This window comes from Rhinichthys klamathensis, unplaced genomic scaffold (genome assembly GCF_029890125.1).
Source record: "Rhinichthys klamathensis goyatoka isolate OS25496 unplaced genomic scaffold, OSU_Roscu_1.1 h1tg000140l_1, whole genome shotgun sequence".
Classification (NCBI taxonomy): domain Eukaryota; kingdom Metazoa; phylum Chordata; class Actinopteri; order Cypriniformes; family Leuciscidae; genus Rhinichthys; species Rhinichthys klamathensis.
Window position 1 is genome coordinate 1,531,561 of NW_026606675.1, and position 13,410 is coordinate 1,544,970.

Here is a 13,410-nt window from a genome sequence, read left to right on the forward strand (position 1 = left end):
TCTGTGTAAACAACACCTCGTTGAGGGGAGTTATTAATTAACCTCAGTCATTTGCCATGGATTTATCTGATCCCCCTCCCTCCATCTGACTCCAGCTGACTGAAGGCATTCAGTGTGGTAAAAACCGCATGGACGGATGCCCTGTCTGCAGAGGGCCCTAGACCAAGTTGACCATAAATCTCTCTGACGCCCACTTACAGCGCAGACTTCTCGCCACAACCACCAGCCGCCCCCGCCCGTGTCTACGAAGAGAAAGAGAGGGCCAATGTGGTTACAATTTATTATTTCATCAACATACTGTCAAGCAAGAACTTGCGCCTTTTTATCCATTCCCTGTAAAGTTTGGGAAAGAGAGGTTCATCTTTTTTTTCTGCCTTTAAGAATGTCAGCAATGCTTCCCAAGAATCCCATATTGTTGACTTTGGTGTAGGATGAAAGGTCCAGCTTCTCTGTTCTCTCTGTAGATCTTAAATGCGATTAGATGGCCTCGACATGATCAGATGCACAGAGGCTAGAACAGATTATGTGCTTCTATGCTTCTGTTATTTTGAGGACATGGTTTGCAAATAAGAAAAGAGAGAATGTAGAGTGAGGTATATGCTTTTTGCCCAAGGGTACAAAAGTTCACCTTTGAATTGAACGTCGCTTCGTTGATCAAATCTTTACACACATGAGATCCATACGGTCTCAGACAGGTGTAGTTTCTTCTTTCAAGGTGTAGTTTCTTACTACTTTTGAAACTCTCTACTAAGTCACAAATATCTGTTTTGTTCTGCTATAAATATTTTAAAGGCATGGCTCTCCTGGAAATGAAAATTCTGTCATCGTTTACTCACCGTTGTGTCGTTCCAAACCTGTATGACTTTCTTAATCGTGACCAGAAAATAGTGGGTTGAAGTCAGAAATCAGTATGTGGTTTTGTGAACTATGAGTAATTACAAAGTTTTGACTCAACAGAACGAATCAGTCATAAATCAGATATTATTACCTTTTTGATTAACTTTTATAGTGCCTTTTTTAGTCAATTTGGAGCATACAAGTTTTCATTAATGTAAAGTCGGCATAAGACATAAGTTGCGATAGTCTTTTCTTCCCTATTGTCACATATCCAAGTGTTAAAGTAGGGCGGGACTGAATTTATCCTTCGGGAATTGATTGGATCGTTGGATCATTGTGGTTTGCTATTGCTGCTATCTCATGTAAGGTTGTCACAGGTTGACCCGCCCTTGCGCCAGTAAACACATCATCAGAGAAGGGAAGAGATGTCGCTACAAGAGGGAGGGGACGTTATTTTGATTAATGCCGGGTTCAGACTACACACATTTCTGTCTGTTATGATAGTCATTGTGTCAGATTATGTCATTTTGACTCCTAAATTCTTGTCATGTCATGGACAAAAGAAACATATCAGACTACACGTTGCTTCCCCACCAATCATCGTTTGCCGTCTTTAACGAAGTGCATGATACCTGTATCATCGATAAAGCAGAACTAGTGACTGACTTCCGGAAACAAGAGCGTGAAACAAACAATAGCTACTGAAATGGCGAAGGAGAATATAATGAATGATTTGCTAGCTTAATGCTAAATCCAGTACTCTCCAGGTTGCTGGAGCGCCTTCGCTATCGTTTGCCAGCATTTATCTTTTTTCACTCCCTGTAGGAAACATCATAAAGGCAGGAAGATTGTTGCCATCGCTCTATGAACCTTTCCTCCATTTCATAATTCCACCTAGCAGCACCAATACCATCTTCTCGCTTTTGTTTCACCATGTTTGAAAGCTGTGTACGGAAGAGCTTCTGTGCTCCTATTGGTCAACGTCACAGATGTGACGAAATCTGTCGCGGAGCATCGGAAAAAATTAAACATGCTAGTCTTTCTGTCGAGACGTTGTGAAGCGTCACAGACACAGCGTCGGTTGTCGTCCACTATGACACTCTATGATAAAACGATCGATTCTTGCATCCTGATACCCATTCGACACCATACAGCAATGATGATGTGCACAGATAAATCATTTTATAATAAATACTGCAATATTCATAAAAAAAAAAAAGAATTGTTAGTTTTGATTTCACGTTGACTTTAAAGGACAGAATTCTATGAAAGTGTTTTTAAAAAATATACGTTAGAAGTGACATGTGGCTAAATAATGACAGAATTTTAATTCTGATGCATCTATTCCCCTAATTGATTTTCCTTAATTTTTCACGAAAGTTTCATTTTTTAGGGGTGTTTCAAACTAATTTTCCATGAGAAGTACACCTCCAATATAAATAGACTGACTGCCTGCCTTTTGCCAATATTAACATGCAAAATGAGAAGGAGAAATTCAAAGGCACTATTGTTTCATGTTCCATCTTTCTTCTTCTTCTTCTTCTTCTTGCAGTAATGAATTTTTCTTTTAGAAAAACACAACAGCAGAGTCTGAGGCATGTGGAGATGCTACCTTTTCTCCAAGCAAGCTAGGCCCACCCAGAATGCTTAGACATGGAAGCTTCTGCCACCATTAATGGAGACAGATATGTTACATTCTGAAGTATTTAGCTCAACCCACCTGCTCTCACTAAGAAAATAAAGCTTGGGAGAATTCCCTTCTCTGGATAAATGGACCATTGAAGACTTGATGTATTATTTGTGTTTAAAAAGAAAGAAAAAGGATACATTTTCACCATTTGATTCTGCTGTAAATTAATAGTGGTGGGCTGTTGGAATAGCATCCTCCTTATGTTGCTAAAAGCATTAATATGATCAGAGGTCTGATCTGGTTGGCTTTCAGCTGTTATTCTAACAGTCTATCTCTGCTAGTATCAGCGGTGTTCAGCTTTGAATGTGAACCATTAGGCATGAGTATCTTGGTAATTTAGTAATAAAATTACATTATAAGTGATTCTTACTGAGAGAACTGAAAACGGACCTCACAGTGGTTTACAAGTTATGTGAAGATTTTATGATTAAACCATTTTTCTTTTCCTAATGCGGTCTGATATTTGGCTCACGTGCGAATCCAGTCTGAGCAAGGCAAACTACAGATTCTCATTACTAACATTATTCTCTCAGATCCGTATCTTGAATGAGGTTAATTAAATTTCTTGCTGTGAATACCAAAGCGTCCCTCTACGTTTTAATTGGGGAGACATTTCTACCAGGTGGGGGTTCAGGTTTAGCCATTGGAAAACCGGATAAGGGATGTTTCATTAGAGGCCTATAGCGATGGGTCAAACCAAAGTGGGCACAAACTGAAGGGGTGTATCAATATGGCCATTGTTGCAGAGGGCGTAACAGTCTGTGACCCTAGTGCTGGATTTACACCCCCTCCAGAGCGTTCACACACAGCTTGGCGTCTTAGCCACTGTACCAGGAGATTGAGAGCATGTCAAATGACTCTTATCAGCTGAGAATCAGAGACAAATAATAAGATCTCTTGCTGCTCCTGCAGTGGTTTCATTAACATTTGTTTGACTTTGCTGGAATCTGCCTTTGCCTCAGATTTTCATTTTTATGCTTGCTCGTTGATTCTGAGGTCTACCGTTGGAAGCACATTTAAGTAACCATCATGGGTTTTGCTCGTTTGTTTGGATTTTAAATGTGATCTATTTTCATATTCATATGATTGATAGAGGATAATCCTAAATTAAATGTCTACTTGCATTGGCTATGTGAGGAAAAATCTGAAATCATGTATTATATAAAATGTAAGATGAGTTGTCATACAAGATAAAGAGGGTCCTGCTTTGAGATTTGATGTTCAAGCATTCATGTTGGTTTTTGTTAGAGAATAATTTGTCAGAGAATAACCATGACACGTAGTAAAGAATGATGAACAAAAGAAATGTATAACCATGCAAGCCACCACAAAGACTAGTATTTACATGGTGAGTGGTAATTGGCTACATCAGTGTTTTAATTCACTTATTGGTTCTCAAAATTGAGAAGTGGTTTTCACATATGAATGAATAAGTGAAGGACGTGTTTCACCCCATATTTGACAATGTTGTACATATTTAGACTGTTTTGAAGGACAGGCAGACAAAGTCAGGCAGCTTTGTCTGCCAAACAGCCTTGAGTCCACGTTTATACTTATTTTCATTTTGCAACAGAAATATACAGCTTGAATGTCTGCTAATGTTTGCAGTCCTTCTGGAAAATCATCCATCCTCATTTTCCGTGTGCTTACATTCCTTAATTTACAGCTTCACAATGAGGAATCACACATCATTACTGTCTCACTCACTTTATGTAAGTGAGACAGTAATGAGTGAGACCCCCCCCCCCCCCCCCCCCCCCCCCAAAAAAAAGAAAATTCTGTCATCATTTACTCACCCTTATGTTGTTCCAAAACTGTATGACATTCTTTCTCCAGTGAAACATCAAATGAGAATTTGAGAAATGTCTCAGGTTTTTGCTGTCGTTGTTGTTGTTGGTCCGTGCAATGGAAGTCAATCCATGGTTAAATGGTTACCAACATTCTTCAAATCTTCTTATTGTGTTCCACAGAAGAAAGAAAGTCATACAGGTTTGGAACGACATGCGGGTGAGTAAAGGATGACAGCATTTACATTTTTGAGTGAACTGTCCATTTAACAGCCGTTTGGTTTTAATTTGTGCTTTTGTTGAGAGGTGAATTTTGAATTTCGTGACTAGCTCTATCAATCTGTGTTAAGCTGTGTTAGACTCAATTATAATTTAGCCAACAAAATGATATAATCGTTTCGCTATTCAGAATTATGAAGACAGAATGCTCATATCGATAATTCATGAGTGGCGTTGAGTCCATTTTTCTGTGAATCATTCAAATGTGTCCAAATAGTTATCCTCATACCGGCGATCTTCACCAAATCGGTTCATGGTGCATTTTGATCATTCAGGAATTTAACTCACTCATGCACGGAATTGTTTGTAGCTTCTTTCAGGAAAAACAACAGCATTCTTCATTACTCAGAGACCAAAAGAGCACTGAATGAAGTGTATATTTCGGTGCAATCAAATTAAACTCTACCTGTAAATGCATCCTATAATTTGTCAGCGTTGAAGTCGATCGTTATGAAGTACAACACCTGCACATGCATCTTCTTAAAGCCTCTGTACTGCAAAAATCATTTTCCAAACAAAAGCATCATATTAGTACACAAACACTTATAGTAGCTTGACAGTACAGCTTGACATTACATGGTATTACCATGGTATTCTTTAATTTAAGTACTAGATACATATAGTTTAATATTATGGTATTACCACCATGATATTACCATCTGCTACCATTACTGTACCATAATACTGGCATAGCATGCTACTTTTTTAATGTTAATGGGTATCTAGAATAGTCTATATTTAGTAAATTCACATACATAAAAAAAATTAAATGATGAAAATTAAGATTATTAATGATTCTTTTGAACAAAACATAATGAATAAAGAAGAAGAATTAGTTAGCCCTGTGTTAAATAGTTTGAGGTTTTAACAGAATATATGCTGGAATGGACAGATGCATTCTTTCTGTTCTTTTTTTAGAGGATAAAAAATTGCTCTTGAGGAAGATTAGAGTTGGCTTACCTTTTGCTTGCATGCATGCCTACCTCAGTAATTACAGCTAATGGGCCTGTCAATCAAGACAAGGACTGTTAATATAAAAGCTTGGTTATTATACAGTTTCTCTATTTATTTAATTGAATTTTTTTACCAACCAGTTCTTGGCAGTTTTTATACACCCAATTCTGTTCAACTGAGTTTATATAGCACTTTCACAATACATATTGCTCCAAAGCAGTCTTTAAAGTCAAAAAGAAGGAGAATAAAGTCAAGCCAAAGGCAACAGTTGCAACTTGCAAGGGAACAATCTCTGGTTTAGTAGGAAGAAACCTTGAGAGGAACCAAATTTTAAATGATCTTGCACATATTTAACCAATTGTTAAAAGGCCAGATACAAACTTGCTATAGAATATTTACAATAATAGTCATGTGTTAAAATTATTATTATTAAATAAAATTAATAAATGGTGGTGTAGAGTTCACCCTGAACAACTGGATGTTTGTCAGACGACTTTATCAGAAGACCTGAGCTTGAAACCTTATGGAGTGTAAAAGATACTTGAGGTCATAGAAGACAATTTAGAGCTTTATATTTGAGGAATGGTGTTTTATAATAGATTTGAAACCCAACAGCTTACCAGGTGAAATGGGCTTGACATGCTGAGATTTTCCAAATTTGGTAAGAACGCTGCTCCTGTATTTTAAACCAACTGAAGCTTGTTTATGGAAAGTGTAGGGCATCTAGCAAATAGCTTATTATTATAATCTAGTCTTTAAATTTCCTTTCCATTGGGCTCCATATCTTTGATGCACATGCACGCATTATGGTTAAAGGGGCAGATTAGATTGATTAAGAAAGACTTATTTTCTCAGGGTCTCTTGCACAATTCTATTTTATGACCTCAATTCACTAACCATATAGTGCATAATTTGTAAACAAATACATATTTCATTTACATCACATTACCAGCTCCATATGTAGTTTTTTTTTTCTAATGTAATAAACTTGCTCGATAGCTAACCTTGTACAGCATTGCACTTTCGATGTGGAACTCTCAGGTATGAGTCTTGTGAAACACGAGTCACGATAAAAGAGCTCAAAGACTAAGCAAGCCTAAAATGGAATGGCTGCTTCAGCAAATGTGTTTCAGCTCATGTATGCTTTTGTTAACACCACCGATTAGGTTTAGGGTATGTGGTACGTTATTTTCAGATGCGATAGAGTTTTAACCTTTTTGCGCCACTCATCAGACATTTCGCTTTCGGACTACTAAAACTTTGCCAGATTCATGTTCATCTTTTTCGTATAAATCTGAATGCTTTCAGCATCATTCACTGGACATTTCACTTTAAAAGTCACATGCAACGTAATATAACTTTGCAGAAATGATGAGCCTGCGTTGCTAAAGTGACATGACTGACGGAGGTGTAACGTGCATTGCGCGCAGACCTGACTTATGTATAGTGAAATTCGTTGTCCATTATTTTCATAGTCAATGAACTATTTTATTGAGTTGTTGCAGCCGTATTAAAACCATAGAACACGGTATAGGCCTATCCCAGTCCCTTCATTTCTAGTGAGCTCCTATTGCTGGAAAATATGTAATTGCGGTTGTAGAACAGAACAAGAAAATTTGAACAGAGAAAGAAATGCTCTCTGAATGTGAAGGGTAATTTTTAGCAGCCCTGTATATTTTCCCAAAGCCAACTAACTCATGTAACATATCGCTGTGCTGCGGCTATGAGCGCATGAACATTTTTCATCTGAACATTAGCAGGCCAAAGTACACAAGACAATTACACTGCATTCAGTCTCTTTAGCTGTATACACAGAAAGCAAGAGGTTGAACATTTTCCACCCTTTAGAACACTCCCATCCTCCCGGTGTCAGCTGAAAAGCAAAATCATCTGTCCTTTTTTCCTGTTAAAAAAAAGAAGTCTCTTCCTTGTTTTTCTTTCAGAATGTGAAAACTCTAGGAAGAGATTAAGGAGACAGAAAATGACACAGGATGTGATTAGAAAAGATCTCCCGTTTATGATTTTGTATTAAAAGTTTGCCAACTATTTTCTCCATGGAAGGAATGTTGTTCTAACCAGTTCCATGTGAATGGTCTGGAAGGGAATGCAGTCCAATGGTTGGGCCATGGATTAGGTTTTAAAATGACTAGGAAAGAATAGTATGTAGAATGAGGGGAAAACATTATGTCTTTTTGTGTAATTTAGACGTGTTTAACAGTGTTTAAGTGTTGAAGAATTAAAAATATTGTATAGAAATGTCAACAGTGAAAGAATACCAAGGTATCCTGTTATGTTGCCTTATCTGAGGTCAAATGTTATCCATATTTTGGTATTTATTTAATCAGTGTACTTATAAATTCTTCGAAGTGGCATTCAAGTTCATTCGGATGAGTGTAGCCAATGAAATGTCTTTCAAAATGGTTTATGAAAATCATTCTTTCAAGTCAAGGATATTGCTTACTTTACAAGTTATTTACACAGACTCGGCCAGATGAGCAGAGTACAGATAGATGCAGATGAAAGTGTTTGTTTGTGCTGGCATTTGGCTATGTTAAATCTCTGTTTCTGGTTTTTATGGCATTTGACATCAAAAAGACAACACAATCTCCCATATCTCTATTGCATGCCTTGCACAGGAGGTATGATAATTGCTAACGTCTGTCAATTGGGTAAAGAATTAAGGATGTTTTTACATACGGACAAAGAATTAGGACTGCCAACCCTTTGGACAGGGCAAAACCGAAATTTTGCCACATAAGAAAGCAGTAATGGCCAAAGCCTTTAAACAGCTAAATGTTTTGGGCTTTGCTTTGAAGTCAAATGGACAATAGCTTACAGGAACTTTTTCCTTTTTCACCCGCTTGATGACAAGTAGACTCGCGTAGCCAGACCTTCAGACTGATGGCAGAAGGTCTGGACTTTATAGCATTCATTGGCCAAGGACCGCCCAGAGGCCAACCAATCACAGTTTGTTTTGTTCCGCGTCATGTTTATGGGTGTGAAAATATAACGCCGATGTCCCTACAATAACAGACCAGTGTGTTAAAACTCTTGGACGTATTTTAAAGAGTCTATGTTGCGAACTTTACACATGAAAATCAAGCGTTTAGTTGATGCTGATAAGCATTCATTGTCACAGTTGTAAACACAACAGCGTTCTTCTTCCATGAGGGGGTTTGGCATCATGGCATCTTTGTTTCCAGGTGTACCGTTAAAGATCACGACACGCATGTCTCCCGGAAATCCTGTAGAATTCAACCAATCAGATGATGACTTTGAAAATCCTGAAGTGTTTCCTGTTAAGTGTGCCATGTGCATCAGACGTTCAGCAAACAATCCGTGGGCGATGACGTGTGAGGCTGAGACTAGATGACATGGATGTGTACCATTCAGAATTCAATTAAGAAAGGCTTTTAAAATAAAGTTTAATCCCTGAATTCAAATTGACTTTGAATTGGGATAGCAAAATGGATGCTATTTGAATTTGAAAAAGGATTTTTTTTTTGATGCTATAGCTTTCGGTGGGGACTTTTAATGCCAGCGTTTGGTTCAGTTGGTAGGTGTCAAAGTGGTTTCCAAACTGTGTGCACCAGAGAACCAGCCACTGAATGAAAACCTTGAGTCCGCAGGAATATAGTTTTTATGTACTTCAGTACGGTTTGTATTCGATACGAAAACAATCCATCCTAATTCACAGAAGTGAACCGCTATTTATGACGTGTCATACTGTATAATTTGCATCTTTGAATGCCTACCGGTCACACTAATTATTGTATAAAGCGTTTCCCATAGCTGCTTGTCTCTGAATAAATGCTTTTGCAGAGCAGCTCGCATTCTTTGCATCTCTGGCAATGTATCCGCTGCTATTTAAGTGTAAAGTTCCCTTCTCAATTTGATTCTGAATGGTACGCATTCCTGTCATCAATCAGGCAAAAAAGCTCTTGTAAGCTAATGTCCATTGTACTGTTAACACAGTGTTGGACTTCAAATCAAAGCCAAAAACATTGTGCTGTTTAAAGGCTCTTGTCATCTTTCTGATGTGATAAAATTTCCTTTTTGTCCTGTCCGAGGCGTTACTAGAAACTCAGCATAACGGTGGCCATCCAGAAGTTGGATTGGACACCCCTGCTCTTGATCAACAGGAAAAGAAACTGATGAGAAAATTAAAGGAATATTTCACTCAAAAATTCTGTCATCATTTACTCACTCTGTTCCAGAAGTTGGATTGGACACCCCTGCTCTTGATCAACAGGAAAAGAAACTGATGAGAAAATTAAAGGAATATTTCACTCAAAAATTCTGTCATCATTTACTCACTCTGTTCCAGAAGTTGGATTGGACACCCCTGCTCTTGATCAACAGGAAAAGAAACTGATGAGAAAATTAAAGGAATATTTCACACAAAAATTCTGTCACCATTTACTCACTCTCATGCCACTTCAAACCTGCATGATGTATTTCTTCTCCGGAACACAAAATAAGATATTGTTAAGTATGTTGGTAACCAAACAGTTGGTAAAAATGCAGAGATCATTCTAAAAATATCTTATGTTATGTTCCGCCGAAGAAAGATTATGTTTGGAACGACATGCAGGTGAGTAAATGACAAAATTTTAATTTTTTGGCAAACTATCACTTCAAGTTTTTTTTAAAAGCTAGTTACAACATTAACCATCCATATACGCTCTGAATTTTCACACTTATACAAGGCAGCCAGTAGAAAAAGACTTATCATTGTGTTCACTTAGTACATGCAGCTCATCGGTTTCAAAATGATAATTTGAAAATCTAATTTAAGCAAAAAGGAATTTTTCACCAATCTAATTTCCTAGCTGAGGTCCTTTCAGGTTTGTCATAACCCATGCCAGCCCGTTCTCATCCCAAGGCGTCATCTAACTGACGCTTTTGACCATGCGTCAACATGCCGACGCACATGGCACCCCTTAAGCGTCAATATGAGACGCGCCTCCTAGTGGTCTAACCCTAACCCTACCCCAGACCTAAACCTACCCATAACGGAAGCGTCATCTAACTGACGCTAAAGGGTGCCATGTGGGTCGGATTTAGACGCATGGTCAAAAGCGTCAGTTAGATGACGCCCGAGGATGAGCGTCTCATATTGACGCTTAAGGGGTACCATGTGCGTCCGCATGTTGACGCATGGTCAAAAGTGTCAGTTAGATGACGCCTTGGGATGAGAATGTGTTGCCCATGCAGGTCTGCTCGGTTAACGTTGATGCTCTGTCAACTAACAAAAATAATATTATAAGAGTGCTTATACTGTTGTCGGCCGGGTCATCATTGTGCCACCTATTCAGTTGAGCCTATATCAACCTTAAATCAAAATGCCATTGTGAAACCTTATGTTTTCCTGGTAGGCAATGGCCTATTTAATGTTCAGGAGAAGATATCTAAATTTGTTATTGCTCTTACTCGTTCAAAGCTACAAGAACCTTCTTAGTCTCGAGGGCATGTTCTGTAAACTTCTTAAATGATCAACAATTTTGACTTGGCACTTCTAATGTCAATCGGTGGTGGACAAGTTTAAAATGACCTTCATAACAATTTGCACACAGTGTAAATATTTGAATATACCATATGGATTGACTATGTCTCCTCCCCTTTGTCTTCCAAGCTTTAATGCGGTTTTCTGAGAGATAATGTTTACACATATATTCCTATCTCCACCTACAGAACTGACCCTATGTGAATGTGAGTTTTTATTAGCTTTCAGTGAGTTGAAATGGATGGTAAACCAGTTCTTCATAATGCCCACAGTATGAAGATTTGGGTGTGATGATCCATTTAACAAGACGACAATCCCCACACAAATAAAATGTTTCTTTTCTTAAATGCTAAACTTCAGATCCAGAGTAACATTTGTCTCTGCACTAGGACATCTAAGGAGTATTGAGACAACTCGGTCCTTCTTAATCTTTGACAGGGTTCCCACGCATCCTGGAAATTTTGGAAAATTAATGACCAATTTTTCAGTCCTAGAAAACACATGGAAAATGAGAGAAAATGTCAAATGTCCTGACAAATCTGGTTGTCTTGGAAAATTCTTTCTTTTTTAAAATATTCTTATTCGTTGAATAAGACCTAAAATGAAAAGTAAGTCCCTAAAATGAAAAATAAGTCATCATTTACTCACCCTGGTGTTTAGTGTCGTATGCCCTTCTTTCTTTTTCAGACCACAAAAGGAGAATAAAAAAAATGTCCTGGCCATTGGTCTTCTGTGCACGGCTACGCGACGTGTGTGTTCGTGAAACTCCATTAGCGCCGCAGTTCACCCCGACTCGCCCAGAAAAAGCACACAAGTTTTGAGAAATCAAGACAAAGAAAAACGCGGCATGAAATACAATCCATGTACTTTTTTCTCTGAGGTGAATATATCCGTTGTGTTAACAAGAAGTTATTGCGTTCACATCTGTCAACTGTCATTCTGACTGTCTCTGACAACTGGAGTTCGGGTCTGGATATATTCAACTCAAGGAAGAAAGTACACAGATACTTTTTTGGGATTTTTAGGCATTGTATTTGATGTCATGTTTTTATTAATCTTGATTTCTCGCAACTTGTGTGCTTTTTCTGGGCGAGTCGGAGTGAACTGCGGCGCTAATAGAGTTTCACGAACACGCATGTCGTGCAGCCATGGACGGAAGACCATGACCACGGTCAGGATTTTCATTAAATAATACATTCAACTTCGCTTGTTTTTCGTTTGTTTGACACGTGATGCATGGAATCATTCTGTGATACTTTTGCATTTTTTTTTAAAAGCTTAATGTTGATTGCTCTTCACTGCCATTATATGGGACTTTTTTTATTTCTCCTTTTGTAGACTGAAAAAGAAAGCATAGCCTACTGCATTAGAACAACACCAGGGTGAGTAAATGATAATCATTTTCATTTTAGGGGGAACTATCCATTTAACTTTAGTCGCAATGTTCACGGATGCTGAGTTTTGACACGTGAGAGAAGTATTTTGAATTACACTGCATTATGACTGAATACTGTCAATAATATATAGTAAATTAAAACAAAATTAAAATAAACTACATCGTTTTCTACAGACATGAATATATTACTTTAGGTCTTGAATCTGTCATCCTTGTCTTTTATTCTTGTCTTTATGAAATTTGAAATGTCCTGGAAAATGAGTGAAGAGTGGAAATCCTGTAGAGTCCTCTGTTCTGTGCATGGTTACTTGGTCAGAACACTTCTGGGTTCCTGGCGCCAAGATTGTCAGATGTTCTGCATACTGCTTGTTAATTAGTAGAGGTACAGGCCACAGATAAGATCAGGTTAACAGTCGAGGATATCCTGAAACCATCAATCAGAATCTTAACCATTCTAATCTTCCAGCCCATTGTCAAAAAGGTAGACACCAACAGCAACGAAAAGACTGGCCTTTTGGTTTGGACAGCCAATTTTAAAACTTTTTTTAGAAGCACTGTTTTGACTATTTGATTTGTAATTGTCTTGCTAATTGCTCCTGGAGAAGGGAGAGGATTAATCAACAGTTCTCAGATTAAAAGTTAAAGTTCTTCATACTACTGTATTTAGAGGCTTCAAACCTGAAACCCGTTAAGTTTGTGGTGGACGTAGTGCTACACTGCCAAATACTTTTGGAGAGAAAACCACCCTGAAACAAACAAACATGGTCTACAAATGACTGTGTTTGTGGCTAGACAAGAATTTAACAAAAATCTGATGATTTCTGTGCGTCACAGAACATGTAGTGTGGTTGAATTATATGAGTGACTACATTTTAATTTCATTTACAGTCATACAAATCTGTAGTTCTTTTTTTATGGAATTGCTTTACAGTTTTTGAAGATGCTCTCAATCAAGCTTACA